This window comes from Pristiophorus japonicus, chromosome 13 (genome assembly GCF_044704955.1).
Source record: "Pristiophorus japonicus isolate sPriJap1 chromosome 13, sPriJap1.hap1, whole genome shotgun sequence".
Taxonomy (NCBI): Eukaryota; Metazoa; Chordata; class Chondrichthyes; family Pristiophoridae; genus Pristiophorus; species Pristiophorus japonicus.
In genome coordinates, this window is record NC_091989.1 from 193,207,545 (window position 1) to 193,229,483 (window position 21,939).

At 45.3% G+C, this 21,939-nt stretch overlaps 1 protein-coding gene across 6 annotated transcripts in view; it reads left to right on the forward strand.

Annotated features, from left to right (window-relative positions):
• The first annotated feature begins 1,220 nt into the window (after positions 1 to 1,220).
• The window catches only part of garre1 (granule associated Rac and RHOG effector 1), a 132,254-nt gene continuing 111,535 nt past the window's right edge, over positions 1,221 to 21,939 (forward strand). For 3 of the 6 annotated variants that reach the window (XM_070898320.1, XM_070898318.1, XM_070898319.1), the window contains exon 1: positions 1,221 to 1,341. The gene's annotated coding sequence lies outside the window, so the exon portion shown is untranslated. Of the gene's footprint in view, positions 1,342 to 7,350; positions 7,389 to 7,447; positions 7,513 to 21,939 lie in introns of those variants that run through there. The other 3 variants (XM_070898321.1, XM_070898316.1, XM_070898317.1) reach the window with 3 other exon arrangements.

Sequence of the window (21,939 nt, forward strand, 5' to 3'; positions counted from 1 at the left end):
TCGACCACCTATCTAATCTATTCTTAAATATTGACATTGTTTCTGCTTCAGTCTCAAACTCCAATCGGCATTCCACAGCCTCACAACCTCCTGTGTTTCTCTTGCTCTCTGTCCTAAATTTCTTGTATTTACTCTTGTATCTATATCCACTTGTTCCAGATGTCTCAATCACTGGAAACAGCCTGTGTCTACTCTGACCTCTTCCCTTCATTATTTTAAACATCTCCATTAAATCACATTAAATGGAAGAAAGAAAAGACTTGCATTTCTGTAGCGCCTTTCTCCTGACGTCCCAAAGCGTTGTGCAGGCATTGAAGTACTTTTGGAGTATATTCACAGTTGAAATGTAGGAAACGCGGCAGCCAATTTGTACACAAAGATCCCACAATTAGCTGATATCATTGATTGGATAATGTATTTTTATTGATACTTATTGGCAAGGACACCGGGTCGATCTCCCCTGCTCCTCTCCACAATAATCTCTGGTTTTAATGCTCTTTTGAAAATGGAACACACAAAACTGGACATAGTTCTCTAACTGTGACCTAACTGATGTTTTACATACAGTTGAACTGGTTGGACCGAATGGCCTGTTTCTGCTGTATATCCTACTTAATTATTACTTCTTTACTCTGCTGATGTATGCTCCTGTCTGTAGAACCCAAAACTCTATATTGACCTCTTTTGTGGTTTTATCAACTTGCACTTTCAGGAAATTATGTCTTTGGCTTAGTGTGTAGCACTCTCTCCTCTGCCTCAGAAGGCTGTAGGTTGAAGCCCCACTCCAGAGACTTAATCTAGGTTGATTCTTCCAGTGCAATACTGCGGGGGTGCTGTCAGGGGCAGTAATGAGAGAGTGCTGCACTGTTCGAGGGGCGGTACTGAGAGAATGCTGCACTGTCAAAGGGGCAGTCCTTCGATAAAATGTTACCTGTGTCTACCACCACAGGTAAAAGATCCCACGGCATTATTCGAAGGAGAGCAGAGTATTCTCCCTGGTGTCCTGGACAATATTTAGCCCTCAACCAACATCACTAAAACAAATAATCTCATTTATTTTCATTACTGTTTGTGTGACATTTCTCTCTGCAAATTGGCTGCCGTGTTTCCTATAGTGACTAGATTTCAAAAGTACTTAATTGGCTGTAAAGTGCTTTGGGACACCGAGGTTGTGAAAGATGCTTTAGAAATGCTTTCCTTTCTATGTTTTCCCAGCCTGTGGAGTGGGTACCCACGCTGAGCGGTGCAGGATTCCCCTGAGGTCCTCTCTCTGTTCGAGCCTGACCGAGGGCTACGCACAACACTCCTGACACAAGGCAGGCTGAGCCGAGCACTCTGACAGTGAGTGGATTCATTTCCCACATTACAACAGTGACCACACTCCAAAAAGTACTTAATTGGCTGGAAAGTGCTTTGAGACTCATTTGCATTGACTTTGGGTGTGACTTAACTTCCATCCGTTACCTCTCTACCTTCCCCCCCTCTCTTCCCTCTTTCCCCACTTTTCCTTAGGTAAATTGCGGGAACAAACTTGCACGGACACCTTTGTCTATCAGCTAATGTTGTTATAACAATAATCGCTAATCCCACTTCATGATTGGAGTTTTGACTGTCCTGTTTCAAACAGGCTAATTGTTGACAAATTATGCAAATATGGCAAAGCTTCATTCAGCCAAAATATTTGAATGCGCTGCCGTTTTAATCGAATGAGTGTTTAGCTGTGGTGCCCAGTCCCCATGCTTATGGGACACCTCTTAACCCCAATGGGACTAGCTTCCCAGATACAGATTGGCTGCTTTAGTTGCCTGAATGCTTGGCGACATGGCTGAATATTTCGGGAGATGGATGGAGCTGATTGCGAACTGATGGATCGATTTTTGCAGCGTTGTCGATGGGGTGGTGTCTGGGGTCCTTGACAGCGAAATAAAGAGTTGCTTTTATTACTATCCACTGATCTGTGAAACTGGGGAAAGGGGAGCAAGTGCCCTGATCTGTAGTCTCCCTACTGCTGTGCCAGGCGAGAGAAGGTCTAACTCGGTTACCACAGTGGGGCCAGCCTCCTGCATGTGGGGATTCAACCCACTTCAGCAAATATTAGTTGGACAGCTCTTGGATGGGGCTGTTTCCGTGGGAGGTTAAAATAAACTGGTGCACCACAATAAATTGAAGAGGAGTCGATATCCCGGGGGCATAGATTTAAAGTAGTTGGTAGAAGGATTAGAGGGGAGATGAGGAAAGATTTTTCACCCAGAGGTTGGTGGGGGTCTGGAACTCACTGCCTGAAAGAGTGGTAGAGGCAGAAACCCTCACCATGTTTAAAAAGTACTTGGATGTGTACTTAAAGAGCCGCGACCTACAGGGCTGCGGACCGAGAGCTGGACGGTGGGATTAGGCTGGGTAGCTCTTTTTCAATCCATGGACACAATGGGTTGAATGACCTCCTTCTGTGTCATCATTTTCTATGATTCTACGATTTTAAATTTGAATGTGTTTAAGCCTTGTATACAAACTGACAGACAGAGGTAACAAAGTAGGCATCTGCAGTGTGTTTAAGCATTTTGAGTACCTCTTTTTAAAAAAAAAAAATTATTTGTATATCTGCCTCAGTTTCCCTACAGTCAACTGAAAATGGTTTGTCTCCATCAATTACATCCTGCAGGAATATTGGGAATAATGAAGCCATTGTCTTCAGTCCCTGCCATAAACTCTGTTCCCTAGCCACTGACTCCATCCCTCACCCTGGCATCGGTCTGAGACTGAGCCAGACCATTCGCAACCTTGGTGTCGTATTTGACCCTGAGATGAGCTTTCGGCCATATATCCATTCCATCGCCAAGACCGCTTATTTCCACCTCTGCAACTCCGCCTGACCCCTGCCTCAGTTGATCTGCTGAGACCCTCGTCCTTGCCTTTGTTACTTCTAGACTTGACTGTTCCAACGCTCTCCTGACTGGCCTCCCACGTTCTACCTTACTCTGCTACCTGTGTCCTAACTCGAAGTCCCGCTCTCTCATCACCCCTGTGCGTGCTGACCTACATTGGCTCCCAGTTAAGTAAAGCCTCAATTCATTAAAATTTTAAAAATCATCTTTGTTTTCAAATCCCCCCATTGCCTCGCCCTCCCTCTCTCTCTAATCTCCTCCAGCCCCACAATCCCCCGAGATATCTATATTCTAATTCTGGCCTCCAATTTTAATAGCTTTGCCTCGCTACCTCTTTCCTCCTTTAAGAAGCTCCTTAATACCTACCTCTTTCTGCCCTAATATCTCCATCTGTGGCTCGGCGTCAAATTTTGTTTGATAATCGCTCCTGTGAAGCACTTTGGGACGTTTTACCACATTAAAGGCGCTATCTAAATACAAGTTGTTGTTATGTCATCCCTTGGTTAGGCATTCCCCCCTATGTGTTCTTATTGATTTGACAAATGCATCCCCTTAAACTACTGTTGTATTAATCTGTGTGTGTGGATGTTTTTGTTGTGCTGTTTGTTGTAAAACCATTAGACATTGGCTCGATGCTGTATGTGTATTCCGGTGACACATGATTGCCAATAACTGTTCACAGAGTTAGGGGGCTTACTTTTGGAGAATACTATTTCAAATAATGGATTTTTTGGTGTGTACAGTTAATTAAAATAATGTGGAGTGGATATCTGCTGCCGCCCTCACCACTTTGTGAACTATGAGAATTGGAGCATCGCTGAGTGAGGATGGTGAGCAGAGCACAGTGAGGATTTAATTGTAGTACTTGGGCAGTTCCAGCCTGGCTGTGTATTAATGCTGTGCAAGATAAGGAGCAGGGTATTGGAGTCGCACCTGACGCAAAGGAAGGTAGAATCGTAGAATGAGACAGCAGAGGGAAGCCATTTGGCCCATCTTGCCTGTGCCAGCTCTGAATAGTCACCATTTGCCTGGATGACTGCAGCCACAACAACATTCAAGAAACTCGACACCATCCAAGACAACGCTGTTATCTTGACCAGTGCCCCACTCCAGAATTCCATTACTACCCCGTCCGCCACTGTTGCACTGTATACAAACTACAGGATGCACTGCAGAAACTTGCTATGTTTACTATGATAGCCCCTGTGACACCCATCACTTTCAAGTCGCCCAGCACCCTGACAGCCATTTATTGCTGTTCCTCCATCATTGCTGGGCCCATAGCCTAGATCCTCCTACCGAACACATTCCCACAAGGACTGGAATGGTTGAAGGGTAATGGCCACTGCCACCTTGGGGCAACTAACGATGGGCATTAGGTTTGGGGATGTAAACGATTTCCTTTCCTATCCCAAGCAGTGAGGCTATTTATAGTCCTTCCCGCGCCCCCCCCCCCAACTTGGCCAAGACCATTGACCTACAATTGGACCTGGGCCCCTGTTCTCTGTGCTTGAGTACGATGCCCAGCAGTGCCTTTACTCACCAGCTCCACAGATGGACGACATTGAGAATATTGTTTTTTTTTCCAAAACCAGTGTTGGATCTAAGCAAAGAACAGTCAGTCCATGTACAGATTTAATTTTTTTTAAACTTCAAATCCCTCCTGATTTTCTTTGCAGTATTGAAGCGGCTTATTTCAGGACAGAATGAGTGTGGGGTGGGAGAACTGTTGGGGTTTGCTGTTAATTAAACTCCCGAGCATCGCAATTAATCCTTTATTGACAGATTGCAGTGTTAATCCATCGGGCCTCTGTTTGTCAGAACTTGTTTTGATTCATCTTCCCAGCCACTGTTTCTGCTCAGTTCTGTTCTTGTAGCTTGTGGTGTTGTCAAGTTACTTGATTATATCAAAAAATCTGCTTAACAAAAAATGCATTCTGCATTGGTGGGCCAACTGGTTTCGAAAGAACTTAGCAGCGCCCGCATCTCAGGAACGCCACAGGTTTGAGCACTGTCCTGCACCGCGTGAGATGATTTCAGCCCTGATGACAATATTATTGGTTTCCGGGCTCATGGGTTAAAGAGAGCATAACTGAACAGGGACCTGCTCCGAATTGCTGGCCAGTGACGACTCCTGCAAGTGTGTGGGTGTCAGCTGAGGACAGTGCTGGGCTGTGATGCGTCCTGCAGCTGAATAGCCTTGTAACGCACACCACCAATAGGTTCTCACATGAAGAATGACCATGTGAGTGAGGTGTCTGGTACATATTCTGGTAAGGAGTCGCGTGCTTTAATTACCAATCGCTTCTCTTCACTGGAGCTTTACAACCCCACCTCACCTTTATTTATTGCACCGAGCTTATGTCCTTGTTTGCCAAGTCCCTTCCCTGCTTCCCCTCATCTACTTGTGTGATCTCTTTCAACTATATGACTGCACCCACCCCCCACCCCTCTGACTGGCTGTCTCAGATGTTAAGGCCCAGATAAGTTGTAATTTTCTCCAGTTCAACATTGCAAAACTGATGGCATCTTTTTTGGTTCCTGCCATTATTTGCACCTCTCTGGCGCCATTCACCGTCCAAGCTTCCTGTTCGGGCTAGAATGGTTGGTCTGGAATCTCTGCGTCGGTTTAGACCCAGAACGTACCATATGGGCCACAACTTGCTTGTTAAGATTGCAGTTGTTCACCTCAGCAGTATTGTCTGAATATGTTCTGACCTCTCTCTCTTTCTCTGCTTTTAAAACGTTGATTTATGCTTTTATCTATTGGTTCCATCCGTGTATCAATTTGTGATTTCAGTCGCGGGTCAGTGGCTAGCACTTTCGCCCATGAGTCAGTAGGCTGTGGGTTCAAGTCCCACTCCAGAGACTTGAGCACAATCCAGGTTGACACTCCAGTGCAGTGCTGAAAGCGCGCTGCACTGTCAAAGGTGTCATCTTTGTCCTTGCCGCCTAAAAAAAAACAGATTATCTGGTCATTATCACATTGCTGTTTGTGGGAGCTTGCTGTGTGTAAATTGGCTGCAGCGTTTCCTACATTACAACAGAGACTACACTTCAAGAAATACTTAATTGGCTGTATAGCACTTTGGGACGCCGGTGGTCAGTAAAGACGCTATATAAATGCAAGTATTTTTAGGCAAGAAGACACGAGGCAAGGAGCAATTTCTAACCGAAAACATTAATATAAATACAATGGGGAACAGGAACTCTCAGCGGAGTTGGACCAGGATAAATAGGAAGCATGATTTTGTGCATAAAAGGCCTCGGCTCAGAGCTTCGGATTAATTGAATGTTGAGAAGGATGCAAGAGAGAAGGCCAGTGAGGCAATATTATTAAAGTGTAGTCACTGTTGTAATGTCAGAAACGCAGCAGCCAAAGAAAGATTGGAGATGCTGGGTCTGTTTTCTTTGGACATAGGAGGCTGAGGGGAGACCTGATTGAGGTGTATAAAATTATGAGGGGCCTGGATAGAGTGGATAGGATGGACCCGTTTCCCTCAGCAGAGGGGTCAACAACCAGGGGCGTAGATTTAAAGTAATTGGGAGGAGGTTTAGAGGGGATATGAGGGGAAATGTCTTTCCGCAGAGGGTGGTGGGGGTCTGGAACTCACTGTCTGAAAGGGTGGTAGAGGCAGAAACCCTCACCACATTTAAAAAGTACTTGGATGTGCACTTGAGGTGCCGTAATCTGCAGGGCTAGGGACCAAGAGCTGGAAAGAGGAATTAGGCTGGATAGCTCTTGGTTGGCCGGCGTGGACACGATGAGCTGATGTGGCTTCCTTCCGTGCTGTAAATTTCTATGATTCTATGATTTGCGCAAAGCAAGCTCCCACAAACAGCAATGTGATAATGACCAGATAATCTGTTTTTTTTTAGTGCTTTTGTTTGAGGGATAAAAATATTGGCCAGAGCACCGGGATAACTCCCCTGCTGTTCTGGGCAATATGCCATGGGATCCTTTACGTCTACCTCAGTTTAACGTCTCATCCGAAAGAAAGCACCTCCGACAATGCAGCACTCCCTCAGTACTGCTCTAGAATGTCGGCCTAGATTTTGTGCTCATGGCTAGAGTGGGAGTTCTCCAACCATATGTCCCCTCTCCCCTCTGGCTTCCTGCTTGTTCCATCCTCTAACATAAGTTGTCGATCTCTGTCACTATGCTTCTGCCTCTGGAACTCTCTTCAAATCACTCCTACATGTCACTTCTCTTGCATCCTTCAGAAATCACTTCCATGCCTCTTGCATCGCATCTCCAGTTGTATTTTTGTCTCTCGGTCTCTCTCTCTCTCCCTCTCTGTGCTGGGCTCTCTCTCTCTCTCTCTCTCTCTCTCTCTTGGGCTCCCATTTCTTATGTTGGGACATTCTCCTACATGACTGGTGCTGTAAGTTGCTGGCTCAGTCTTGACACAGTGGGCCAATTGGCTGCCTCGTGTGCTGCAAACTTCCAACAGGTCCTAGAATAGCTTCTCACTCCGCCTCAGGGCCTCGACGTGGTAACTAAACGTAAGCTTAATTGCTAATGCAGTTTGTAGGACTTGTGGATCTTAAAATTGAACTCTAAAACAAATTAAATGGAAGCTATCTGACAGTAATTCTACTAACAAGTCTGCAGGTTCTGTGCTTTGATGTAAGTATGTAGGAGAGAGGGAGATTGGGTACAAAGCTGGACAGCAGCAAGAGTGGTAAAATGCTGGATTCCAACAATAGCGTATAGAAGCTCCATCTTTAAAAATGTTTTGCCTGTTGCTTTGACCCTCTTAGCACAGTTCTTTTTATTAAAAAAAAGCATTATTTTGTTACTAGAGTCTGAAAGTCATTATCTGCGTATGTTTCATTCCAATATTTTACTGAAGTTTTCAAGGTATTAAAAGGGAACGGAAAGGGTAGGCAGAGAGAAACTATTCCCGCTGGTTGGGGAGTCTAGGACTAGGGAGCATAGTCTAAAAATTAGAGCCAGACCTTTCAGGAGTGAAATTAGGAAACACTTCTACACACACAGGGTGGTAGGAGTTTGGAACTCTCTACCGCAAACGGTAATTGATGCTAGATCAATTGTTAATTTTAAATCTGAGATTGATAGATTTTTGTTAACCAAAGGTATTAAGGGATATGGGAAAAGGTGGGTATATGGAGTTAGATCGCAGATCGGCCATGATCTCACGAAAGGGCGGAACAGGCCCGAGGGGCTGTGGTCGCCCCCCGTTCCTCTATATGGCTGTGTGTATGACAAGTGATTTGTGGTGGAAAGACTTGCATGTTGATGAATGCAATTGTATAAGAAATGAACACTAATCCTGTAATTACCGAGAAACAGATGGCTTACTTGGGACTCGCACTTAATACCAGCTGACTAAATGTTATTTTGCTAGGCAGCTTATGAACCACAGGATGAATTTTGCTGAGACTTTAATCTAGGTATTTTTCCGACCACTTTCCTCTCCGCCCCTCCCCCCGACGGTGGTCTTGCTGGGGTACCATTCCACTGGCGCATTCCCTGCGTACGTTTCGACATTTGTTACAGCTCAGCTGGTTCAATCCTCCTGGCACGCACGAGCTGCAGTTGGAACCTCTTCCCTTGTCAGCTTGGTACTGTGGCCATTTATTTATTATTGCGATGTTTATTACATGACATTGGTACGGCCGCATTTATTACCAATCCCTGGTTGCCATTGCTTTTTCACGGTTAAGAGTCAACCCGGCATCGAGCGATTGAACCCACATGCGCAAGACTGGAAGAAACTTGCAGATTCTCTTCCCTGGATGATGTTGGTGAACCAATTGGGTTTTGTCCACAATCTGGCAGCTTTCATGGTCATTTTTCTGGTACCATTCCACAAATGACTAGATTCACTGAATTCCGCTTCACAGCCTTGCCATAAAAGAAAGACAGACTTGCATTTATATAGCGCCTTTTATGACTTCCGGATGTCCCAATGCCTTTTACAGCCAATGAAATACTTTTGGAGTGTAGTCACTGTTGCAATGTAGGAAACGTGGCAGCCAATTTGCACACAGCAAGCTTCCACAAGCAACCATGTGATAATGACCAGATAATCTATTTTCGTTACGTTGATTGAGGGATAAATATTGGCCCCAGGACACGGGGGAGAACTCCCCTGCTCTTTTTCAAAATAGTGCCATGGGATCGTTTACATCCACCTGAGAGAGCAGGTGGGGGCCTCAGTTTAACGTCTTATCCGAAAGACGGCACCTCCGACAGTGTGAGAACCCTTCGGTGTGGGTTCAGAGAGCAGTTTAAAAAAAAAATGTATTCTCAGGATGAGAGCAGCGCTGGCAAGGCTGGCATTTCTGGACCATCCCTAGTTACAACTGAGTGGCTCGCTAGGCCACTTGAGAGCAGGTACCTTGGTGTGGGACTGGACTTTCTCCAAGTTTAAAAATATCTGCAAATTAAAAAGCTGGTATCAGTAAAAGTGACGGTGAAATGTCCGGATTGTTGTTTAAAAACCCAACTGGTTCACTGATGCCCTTTAGGGAAGGAAGCCTGCCGTCCTTACCTGGTCTGGGCCTATAAGTGACTCCAGACCCATAGCAATGTGGTTGACTCGTAACTGCCCTCTGAAGTGAACTAGAAAGTCACCCTGTTGTATCATAACTGCTACAAATAAGTAGTTGAGGAAGAGGGCCCACCACCACCTTGGGGTGACGAGGGATGTGCAATAAATGCCAGCCATGCCGGCGAAACCCACATCCTGAGAATTAATAAAAACACGATTGTTAGGGACACGCTGGGTTATGCAGTGGAAATTGAGAATTTAGCAGTAAATGTTCTTCAGAATCACAGATATGCATTTTGTGAGTGTTCTCTGGAGTACAAATTTAAATTGTATGGTGCGAGACAGACTTGTTCAGAATCCCAATCTGTAAATCAAACTGAATAAATGAACTGTTTCAACTGTTTACACAGATTGGGACTCCAGTTTAAGTTGCGTGGCTAACACAAGATAACTGTTACCAGCAAACTCTCTTTCCACTCGTAAAACTACAGGGAGCCATAAAAAAGTTTTTTTTAAATAGTTCTGCAGATGCCACTCGGAACAGTGCTGGGTTCTGCTTGTTGTAAAGCTGTCATTGACTTGTTGCTTTTGGCTAATAAACTAAAATGTTTCTAACTGAACTGCTTGCATTTCATTCACAAAAACACTGCACAGTTTAAGGACTGTCTGAATAGAAATTAGTGTTACCTGGAGATTTAAGGATAAAGATTTAAATTGAAGTACAGGAAAAAACGGTCTTGTTTGAAGATTTAGCTTGCCCTGGTATTGCGACTGTTCTCGGCTTCGGGTAATGCGGTTTGGGAATAAAATAAAAATACTTCCAATTTCTTTATGACTTTTAAACTGATGGAATTATTGGTACAGTAGACAGTGCTATTGAGAAGTGTAGAGAATCAGAGGGACCTTGGAGTGCATGTCTACAGATCCCTGAAGGTAGCAGGACAGAAAGATAAGTTGGTTAAGAAGGCATACGGGATACTTTCCTATATTGCTGCAGCATAGAATACAAGAGCAGGGAGTCATGCTAGACATGTATAAAACATTCGTTAGGGCACAACTAGAGTACTGCGTGTAGTTCTGGTCATCACATTACAGGAAAGATGTGATTGCATGAGAGCAAGTATAGAGGAGATTTACGAGGATGTTGCAAGGACTGGAGAATTTTAGCTATGAGAATTGGATCGGCTGGGGTTGTTTTCTTTGGAACAGAGGAGGTTGAGGGGAGATTTAATTGAGCTGTATAAAATTATGAGGGGTCTAGATAGAGTGGATACGAAGGACCTATTTCCCTTAGCAGAGAGGTCAATAACCAGGGGGCATAGATTTAAAGTAATCTGAGCAGGCTCGAGGGGCCAAATGGCCTACTCCTATTTCTTATGTAGGAGGTTTAGAGGGGATTTGAGAACATTTTTCACCCAAAGGGTGGTGGTGGTCTGGAACTCACTGCCTGAAAGGCTGGGAGAGGCAGAAACCCTCATTGCATTTAAGAAGTACTTGGATATGCATTTGAAGTGCCGTAATCTACAGGACTACAGATCTAGAGCTGGATAGTGGGATTAGGCTGGATATTCTTTTTGGCCGGCACCGGATGTCTCAAAGCACTTTACAGCCAATGAAGTATTTTTGGAATGTAGTCACTGTTGTAATGTGTGGAAACATAAAAGCAGGATTACATCTCCAACCAAATGTCGTCGTCATTGTCATCATCATAGGCAGTCCATAGGAAAAGTTGTTTCCATCCTTAGAATGAGTCCTTAGGTGGCTGTACAGTCCAATACGAGAGCCACAGTCCCTGTCACAGGTGGGACAAACAGTCGTTGAGGGTAAGGGAGGATGGGGAGCCTGGTTTGCTGCACGCTCTTTCCGCTGTCTGCGCTTGTTTTCTGCATGCACTCGGCGATGAGACTCGAGGTGTTCAGTGCCCTCCCGGATGCACTTCCTCCACTTAGGGCGATCTTTGGCCAGGGACTCCCAGGTGTCGGTGGGGATGTTGCATTTTATCAGGGTGGCTTTGAGGGTGTCCTTGTAACATTTCATCTGCCCACCTTTGACTCGCTTGCCATGAAGGAGTTCCGAGTAGAGCGCTTGGTTTGGGAGTCTCGTGTCTGGCATACGGACAATGTGGCCTGCCCAGCGGAGCTGATCGAGTGTGGTCAGTGCTTCAATGCTGGGGATGTTGGCCTGGTCGAGGACACTAATGTTGATGCGTCTGTCCTCCCAGAGGATTTGTAGGATCTTGCGGCGGCATCATTGGTAGTATTTCTCCAGCGACTTGAGCTGTCTATTGTACATCGTCCATGTCTCTGAGCCTTTCAGGAGGGCCATCGCCCCAACCAAATGTAGTGAGCGGTGGATGGTTACAGAATACAAATTTGTGTGTAAAATCGATCCCAGCCACTCTCAGCTGTGATTGATGGGGAATTATCCAATCATCTCCATTCTGACCTGGACCTGTGGTGTCACTGAGTGCAGGTTATTTTTTAATCCAACTCCTGCAATTTGAGCTCCCTCTGATTCCACTGCTTCTCCTGGTTTGATGTCATCAAATTTCACCACCTGGCATTGAGTGTCTGAGTCCAGGTCATTTATGTCCGGTTCTGGTCAGAACCGCACCTTGAGTCCCACTTTGTATTTCTCCCGACCCCAACATAACTCCAATAATAATACTTGTTTGCTTTCCCAAATGGCCTTGAATTTCAATAGTAGCCTTTTGAGTGGGACTTTGTCAAATACCTTTTGGAAATCCATGTACACTGTCTTGGGGCTTTCCATAGTCCACTGCTGATGCTGCTTCCTCAGAGCTAAGATCTTCATGAAATGCTCACGTTAAATAGAATAGGATGCCATTCAACTCTTCAAGATCTTGGTTTCCCTCCTCAATCATCTCCTCTAACTGAACTTAGTTTTTTTTGGTTTCCAGCACAAGAACATTGCAAATGTAAATATGAATTCTTTTCCCCTCAATCTGTTTCAGCGAATACACTGACACGCGAACACCTCTTGCCTTTTCTGTAAAAGACCTTAATTGAAGATTCTCCGTCCGGGACTTGTCAAGACAAAGGGACACTCTCAATCAGAGCCTGTTTACCTTCCCCTGGACAAGCTCCTTTTCAGTGCGAAAAGCACAGTCGATATACATTTTCAAAACAGAACACATTTGATTAGCACTTGGTCTATCCAATCCCTTTCTGCCTCCCCCCCCGAGTACGTCCAATGGCAGGCAAGAAAGTCTCCCAAATAGGGCTGGTGTCAGGCAGGTTAGTTATAGCTTTGCTACACTGTCTTCCCTTATCAGTAAAGAACCCAATTAGTTTCTCTTCCTCCTTATCAGTAGAAGCTATTACTTTTCCCTTCCTATCTAGAATTGCTTTCTTTGTGCTGCCTTGGGCTTTCTCATGACCCATGTCTAACCTCAACTTCAACTCTTGGTAATCCCTTTTTTTTCCTGTTGATTCTGCAGTTGTCTGCATCTTGACCATTTCTTTAGCTATTTTCCCATGATTCCCTATCTCCATCCTTTTGCCACCTTCTCTAGCCATCTATCACTTTCGCAACCCTTTTACACATTCTCACAAATGTTGATCACTTTTTGCCTGAAGTTTCTCCCCACAACAATCCTAACTTGGCCGCGGGCCAGTTTCAGTCCTTCTGGCTAACTCACCTGTTGCGTTACGAATTTGCTTTCTAGATAGACTGTGATATTAGAAAAGATGTTGATCTCACTGCCAGGAATGGGGCTCGCTGAAGATCATGTTTACTTCTGTGTATCTAATAGATCCATGACCTGGGAGGAGTTTTATTAACCTGAAACATTCTGGATGCGTTCCCTCGGTTTCTCTTTTATTAGACAGTCTTTATTGAATCACGATATGCATTTATATGTGACCTTTAAGGTAGGGAAATGTCCCACGGTGTTTAGAAGTGTAATCAGACAAAGGTTAGAACAGCCAAGCGGTAGAAATGAGGACAGGTGACTAAAAGCTTCATCATTATAACTGCTCAACCATTGGTGGCCGTGCCTTCAGCTGCCTGGGCACCAAGCTCTGGAGCTCCCTCCCTAAACCTCTCCGCCTCGCTACCTCTCTTTCCTTCTTTAAGACGCTCCTTAAAATCTATCTCTTTAACCAAGATTTTGGTCATCTGCCTTAAATTCTTCTTTTTGTGGCTCGTTGTCAAACTTATCTGTTTTGTCTTGTAACACTGGTGTGAAGCGCCTTGGGACGTTTTACTACGTTAAAGGCGCTATATAAATAAAAGTTTTAAGTGTATTATCAAAGTTAGGTTTAAAGGAGGAGAGCGATATGAAGAAATTTAGAGAGGGAATTTTAATGTTTAGGACCTTAAGGCATGCCATCAATAATGGGGTAAAGGGGGTGGAGGATGCACAAGAGGCCAGCATGGGAGGAATGCAGAGAGTTATAGAGCTGGAGGAGGTTAGAGGTATGGAGGGGCGAGGCCACGGAGTGAATTGATCACCCGCATGGAGTTGGCGTTAGACAGGGAGCACAGGTGATGGCTGAATGAGACTTGGAGCGAGTTAGGATACGTGCAGCAGAGATTTAGATGAGCTGAAGTTTATGGCGGGTGGGAGGCTGGCCAGGCGAGTGTTGCAATGGTAGAGTCTGGAGGTGACAAAGGCATCAGCAGCAGGAAACCGGCGACATTTTGGTGATGGAAGTAGGTCTGTGTGCTGACAAAATATGGGGTTGTAAGCATTGCTACCGTGGTGTCAAATAGGACGTCGAGCTTGCAAACATTCTGATTAAGAACCCAATGTGACGTTTGAGGGTTCAGTCAGGATCGGTGAAATCCTCTGGGGTTACACATCAATGCCTTGATTGTGACGGGAGAGAGACTATTACATAGTCAGGATTTGTCTGTTTGCAACAGAAGTCTTGCTGCGAAGCGATTGCCTTGGAATGACTCTATTGGCTGTTGCTGACGTACAGTGGTTTAATTTTCCCCAGAAATATTGAAGGCGATTTCTTGGGTGGAATGAGTCTCTGAGTAAGTGAGTGTCAGCTTATTCGCAGACCCACGACTGCAGAAATACTCAGTCTGACTGTTGACTTGCATCGCCCTATCTCTCTATTGTGACTAACATTTGCTGCATTTGCAGATTTTTTCCCCCTGAGTTGCATGTTTGTATTGTCTGCCTGTTCTGATAAATTCATGGGATGTTTTAGATAAAATGCTGAGATTTAAGTTCTCCTTGTTTGATTTGTTTATCAGCTCTCACTGAGCATTGTTCAGCGACAGTGAGCCTTTTATCCCCTCAAGATATGAATTTAGAGTCTTCAATTTATTTGATGTGAGCTCGTGTTTGATGCCATTGCTTATAATGTGGAGAAAATGTTCTCGCGCTCTCTTTTGGAAGAGGTGGATTTTGATGAAGAAATGTCCACTCGCTGGGCTAATCTCAGCTACTTGAGTCGACAGCCCCTCTTTTTACATCTCACTATTTTATTTCTATTGATTTCATACAAGATAGTCACTATTAAATCCAATAAAGAATTCAGGGGAAACTTCTTTACCCAGAGAGCGGTGAGAATGTGGAACTCGCTGCCACGGAGTGGTTGAGCTGAATAGCATAGATGCATTTAAGGAGAAGCTAGCAATGTTCCCTGTAAGCTGCATGACTGTGCAGCGCTCCAGGGACCCCGCTCAGCCAGCTTGCTGGCTTTTCAGTGAGAGAAGCTGCGCATGCGCAGTATTTTGAATGGACTCGCGCAGCCCCTTAAATTACAGGGAACATTGGAAGCTAGATGCGTACACGAGGGAGGAAGGAATAGAAGAATATGTTGACGGTGAGATGAAGTAAACAGTGTGGGAGGAGATTCGTGTGGAGCATAAACACCGGCATAGAGCAGTTGGGCCGAACGGCCTGTTTCTGTGCTGTGAATTGTATGCCTGCCATTCTCTGTTGGGAGGGCTAATGAGAGACCTGGAGCTGCTGTACGGGGAAGAGAAGGTTGAAGATAAAGTCAACCTTGTGATCAGGATTGTGCACCAATACACACAGCAGGTCCCGTTTCTGGGTTATCGCAGAAGGGGGAAAAATGCAGGGGCTGTTGCCCACGTGTTTAAGAACAAACATGAATTTTTTTTATCCTTCTCTGTCGCCATGCGCTGCTTCTACACTGCTGGTTTGGATTGTGAGGCTCCAGTCCGTGAAGGCCCTCTTGCTGTTTGCACTTTGAAATCTGGCTCCTTTTTTTGGCAGTAGGCTCTTGGAGAGATTTTTTTTTGTGATCCTATGAGACCGATGCTGAGATGAAAGAGTCTTCCAGCAGGTCTCCCAGAATATGAGCTAAATATGGCAACGTGTAATAGTGACTATCTTTCTGCACTGGTTAAAAGTCAATTAATTACTTTTGAAGTATAGTCACTGTTGGGATCAGTGAATCTGTTTTGCTGGGTTTGTTTGAGAGATGAATGTTGGCCAGAATACCTTCAAGAACTCTCTGTTCCTTTTCAAAATAGCACCATGCGATCTTTTTACACTCCGCCAGGGCCTTGGCTCAATAAGAACACAAGAAATAAGAACAGGAGTAGGCCATAGGGCCTCTCGAGCCTGCTCCGCCATTCAATAAGATCATGGCTGATCTGATCATGGACTCAGCTCCATCCACTTCCCTGCCCGCTCCTCATAACCCCTTATCCCCTTATTGTTTAACAAACTATCAGTTTCTGTCTTAAACTTATTCAATACCCCAGATCCACAGCTCTCTGAGGCAGCGAATTCCACAGATTTACAACCCTCTGAGAGAAGAAATTTCTCCTCATCTCAGTTTTAAATGGGTGGCCCCTTATTCTATCATGCCCTCTAGTTCTAGTCTCCCCCATCGGTAGAAACATCCTCTCTCTATTCACCTTGTCAAGCCCTCTCATAATCTTATACGTTTCATAGAAACATAGAAAATAAGTGCAGGAGCTGGCCATTCGGCCCTTCAATCCTGCACCGGCGTTCAATAAGATCATGGCTGATCATTCCCTCAGTACTCCTTTCCTGCTTTCTCTCCATACCCCTTGATCCCTTTAGCGTAAGGGCCATATCTAACTCCCTCTTGAATATATCCAATGAACTGGCATCAACAACTCACTGCGGCAGGGAATTCCATAGGTTAATAACTCTCTGAGTGAAGAAGTTTCTCCTCATCTCAGTCCTAAATGGCCTATCCCTTATCCTAAGATTATGTCCCTTGGTTCTGAACTTCCCCAACATCGGGAACATTCTTCCCGCATCTAACCTGTCCAATCCAGTCAGAATCTTTTATGTTTCTATGAGATCCCCTCTCATCCTTCTAAACTCCAGTGAATAAAGGCCCAGTTGATCCAGTCTCCTCATATGACAGCCCAGCCATCCCTGGAATCAGTCTGGTGAACCTTCGCTGCACGAATGTCCTTCCTCAGATTAGGAGACCAAAACTGAACACACTATTCCAGGTGAGGCCTCACTAAGGCCCTGTAGTAAGACCTCCCTGCTCCTATACTGCAGTAAGACCTCCCTGCTCCTATACTCAAATCCCCTAGCTATGAAGGCCAACATACCATTTGCCTTCTTCACCGCCTGCTGTACCTGCATGCCCACTTTCAGTGACTGATAAACCATGACACCCAGGTCTCGTTGCACCTCCCCTTTTCCTAATCTGCCGCATTCCAGATAATATTCTGCCTTCATGTTTTTGCCTCCAAAATAGATAACCTCACACTTATCCACATTATACTGCATCTGCCATGCATTTGCCCACTCACCTAACCTGTCCAAGTCACCCTCTTAGCGTCCTCCTCACAACTCACCGCCATCCAGTTTAGTCATCTGCAAACTTGGAGATATTACACTAAATTCCTTCATCTAAATCGTTAATGTATATTGTAAAGAGCTGAGGTCCCAGCACTGAGCCCTGTGGCACTCCATTAGTCACTGCCTGCCATTCTGAAAAGGACCCGTTTATCCCGACTCTGCTTCCTGTCTGCCAACCAGTTCTCTATCCACGTCAGTACATTACCCCCAATACCATGCGCTTTGATTCTGCATACCAATCTCTTGTGCGGGACCTTGTCAAGTCCAAATACACCACATCCACTGGTTCTCCCTTGTCCACTCTGTTATTACATCCTCAAAAAATTCCAGAAGATTCGTCAAGCATCATTTCCCTTTCATAAATCCATGCTGACTTGGACCAATCCTATCACTGCTTTCCAAATGCGCTGCTATTTCATCCTTAATGATTGATTCCAACATTTTCCCCACTACTGATGTCAGGCTAATCGGTCTATAATTACCCTTTTTCTCTCCCTCCTTTTTTAAAAAGTGGTGTTACATTAGCTACCCTCCAATCCATAGGAACTGATCCAGAGTCGATAGACTGTTGGAAAATGATCACCAATGCATCCACTATTTCTAGGGCCACTTCCTTAAGTACTCTGGGATGCAGACTATCAGGCCGGCCTTCAATCCCATCAATTTCCCTAACACAATTTCCTGCCTAATAAGGCCGATAAGATCCCTTTTCATTCATCTGAATTCCAATGAGTAGAGGCCCAACCTCCTAAGTCAACCCTCTCATCTCTGGAATCAACTTAGTGAACCTTTTCTGAACTGCCTCCAAAGCAAGTATATCCTTTTGTAAATATGGAAACCAAAACTGCATGCAGTATTCCAGGTGTGGCCTCACCAATACCCTGTAGAGCTGTAGCAAGACTTCCCTGCTTTTATACTCCATCCCCTTTGCAATAAAGGCCAAGATTCCATTGGCCTTCCTGATCACTTGCTGTACCTGCTGCATACTATCCTTTTGTGTTTCATGCACAAGTACCTCCAGGTCCCGCTGTACTGCAGCACTTGGCAATCTTTCTCCACATAAATAATAACATGCTCTTTGATTTTTTTTTCTGCCAAAGTGTATGACCTCACACTTTCCAACATTATACTCCATCATCTGCCAAATTTTTGCCCACTCACTTAGCCTGTCTATGTCCTTTTGCAGATTTTTTGTGTCCTCCTCACATACTGCTTTTCCTCCCAACTTTGTATCACCAGCAAACTTGGCTACGTTACACTCTGTCCCTTCAGTCAATTAATATAGATTGTAAATAGTTGGGGTCCCAGCACTGATCCCTGTGGCACCCCACTCATTACTGATTGCCAACCAGAGAATGAACCATTTATCCCAACTCTGTTTTCTGTTAGTTAGCCAATCCTCTATCCATGCTAATATATTACCCCCAATCCCGTGAACGTTTATCTTGTGCAGTAACCTTTTATGTGGCACCTTGTCAAATGCCTTCTGGAAATCCAAATACACCACATCCACTGGTTCCCCTTTATCCACCCTGTTCGTTACATCCTCAAAGAATTCCAGCAAATTTGTCAAACATGACTTCCCCTTCATAAATCCATGGTCTCAAGGTCTCCTCGGAAACACCATGCTGCCTTCTCTGCACTGAAGCGGCCCCCTCGGTGTGCTTGTTTCATTGGGGTGATAATGTTGAACTCCCAACCCCAGTCCCAGCGACCGAGCTGTAAGTAACCGATATGGCGGTGTCGCCCGCACACGATGCAATACCTGTAAAGATGTTTTGTTTCCATGGGAACAGGAGGAGGCCATTCAGCCCCTTGTTCAACCATTCGATTAGACCATGGCTGATCTGCACCTCAACTCCATTTTACCCGCCTTGGCTGCACATTCCTTGATATTCCTAATTGACAAAAATCTATCGATTTGCTTGTGCCTCTTTTTTTCCCTTCATTCTTGTGACGTGGGCCTCTCTGGCACGGCCGGCTTTTATAGGCCATCCCTAGTTGCCCTGAGAAAGTGATGGTAGACCGCCGCCTTGAACTACTGGTAGTGGGTTTGATGCAACTGAGTGACTTACTAGGCTACTTCAGAGGGCAATTAAGAGTCCACCATGTGGGTGTGGGACTGGAGTTGCCTATAGGCCCAGACCAGGTAAGGACAGCAGGTTTCCTTCCCTGAAGGACATTTGTGAACCAGTTGGGTTGTAATTCTCGAGCAAACCGTGTCACAGCAGCGAGTGTGTAAATGTTTCTATTGCAACGGCAACGGACAAGCTGATCATTTGATCAGTCTGTATGGTGCAGTTGCCCAACTGCTGGCCTGCCCAAAGCTTCCCCCCAGCCTTCCAGCTGTTGGGATAAGGACCACGAATATCAGTATTCAGATAGCTTGTGCGAGAGCAGTTTGTCGTTCTGGTGCTTTGGAATGTAAATTGGGCAGATTTACTGCACTCGGAGCCTGGGATGTTGCAGAACCACCACACACGAACACAAGAACTTTAAGGAGCACAAAAGAGCCCCTTCAGGCTAAACCAAGCCGCCCTTTTTTGGTTGCTGAATTGTGTATACGACAGTTAACTTATAAAAGTTTGATTGTATTGGTGTGTACGTCACATGCTTAGTCTTGCAAATTGTTTACTTATTTTTTTTAAAAACCTGTGGTTACATACTGAATTTTACAGTGTTCTGTTCCTTTTAACAAGGGATACTGAGAGGAGTTATTACACTGTCGCATTCCACCGCGATTTTATTTGCTATTTTAGACCTTGTGACGACTTAAGAATACCTTTTGAAGAGGGGCTAATGATTTTAGAGAATAATCACACTGGGGCGTTAATGGTAAAGCTACTGAGTGCTGCAGTAAACATAAATATGTTGTTACGGCTGGTGTGTTGGTGGTTAAACCACATTAGGGCAATTTGCAAACACTAATGCGCTGCCAGTATATTTTATCAGGGTACGTACAGATGTTTTGAATGCTGTCGACCACATTTGATCAGTTTTATCATGGTGAAATGAGCATTTTATTCCTTTTTCGTCCTCTGTTGTCATTTCCCCCCCCCCCCCACCCTCCATCACCTAGCTGGCTTGCAATTCTCTGAGTACCTGCCACTCCCCTTTACCTTTAAAAGTGGCCATTGGTCCTGTGAGAGCCTGAACAGTGAATGTTGGCAGGCTGGTTGACGAAGAGGATTGGGTGAGGTGCACGTGTCTAAGCCCAGGCTAATGTCGCCCTCACTCCACTTGTGCGCACTTTGCTGGCAGGAATTGCCGATTTCCCAGTTGGGCCAAGGACCCTATCCTCGCCTCTATCTCCCTCGTGCAGGGTGCTGAGCGATGTCCCATTACTGCCACCCGCTCCTTGAGAGGTCAGCAATCCCCGTGACCCTCCTGCTCGTTTGACGCAGCTATTTGCTGTGGCCACCGGGGAGGTCAGAGCGATGTTTTTAACCCGAGCGATACTGCTTCTCGCATCTCGGGTAACAGACCTAATAATATCCTGCAAGGCACTGAATCAGTTGACGGGACTCCTTTTAAGAGCAAATTAACTCTGTGTACTGGCATGTTTTATGTTTGTCTTCATAGAAGCTTGCAGCATAGAAGGAGGTTATTTGGCCCGTTGAGCCTGTGTCCGTCCTTTGCTGCCTTCATCCGTTTCTCTGGCAGTCCCGTTGTGTTGAGAGAGGCGCACCTCCTATTTATTAGAAGGGAGGAAAATCTAAGGGAAGTAAATTTGTTCAAAGCACTCTTTCTCCCACCCGCCAAACCATACTTCAGCCTTAAAATGGCTGATAAGAAATCAACATCGGCAGTTTCACAGTCTGACACCTGATGTTTCAGGACCCGTTCCCTTGGCTGATGTCAGTTATGAGCAAATGGAGTGACTCCATTCTCTGGAAGGGGAGCTAGCACTGCCGTCCAGTCTAGGAAACAATCTCTAGCGACAGAGTCTGGGGGAGAAAAAGCTGCAGGTTGTATATTGCAGTCTTATCGTCCAATAGAGGGCTTCATTACTCAAATCATCTGCTCTTCAGATCAAGATTCTGGAATAAGACTTTATTTTGCACAAGTGTTTCTGTAAATAAAGAAAGTCTTGCATTTCTATAGCACCTTTCATGACCACCGGATGTTTACAGCCAATAAAGCACTTTTGAAGTGTAGTCACTGTTGTAATGTAGGAAACATAGCAGCCAATTTGAGCACAGAAAGATATCTCAATCATCATCATCATCATAGGTAGTCCCTCGGAATCGAGGAAGACTTGCTTCCACTCCTGAAGTGAGTTCTTTGGTCGCTGAACCGTCCAACATGAGAGCCACAGACCCTGTCACAGGTGGGACAAATAGTCGTTGAGGGAAGGGGAGGGTGGGACAGGTTTGCCGCACGCTCCTGCTGCCTGCGCTTGATTTCTCCGTGCTCTCGGCGATGAGACTCTGTGCTCAGCGCCCTCCCGGATGCATTTCCTCCACTTAGGTTGATCTTTGGCCAGGGACTCCCAGATGTCAGTGGGGATGTTGCACTTTACCAGGGAGGCTTTGAGGGTGTCCTTGTAAAATTTCCGCTGCCCACCTTTGGCTCGTTTGCCGTGAAGGAACTCCGCGTAGAGCACTTACTTTGGGAGTCTTGTGTCTGGCATACGAACTATGTGGCCTGCCCAGCAAAGCTAATCGAGTGTGGTCAGCGCTTCAATGCTGGGGATGTTAACCTGGACGAGGACACTGATGTTGGTGCGCCT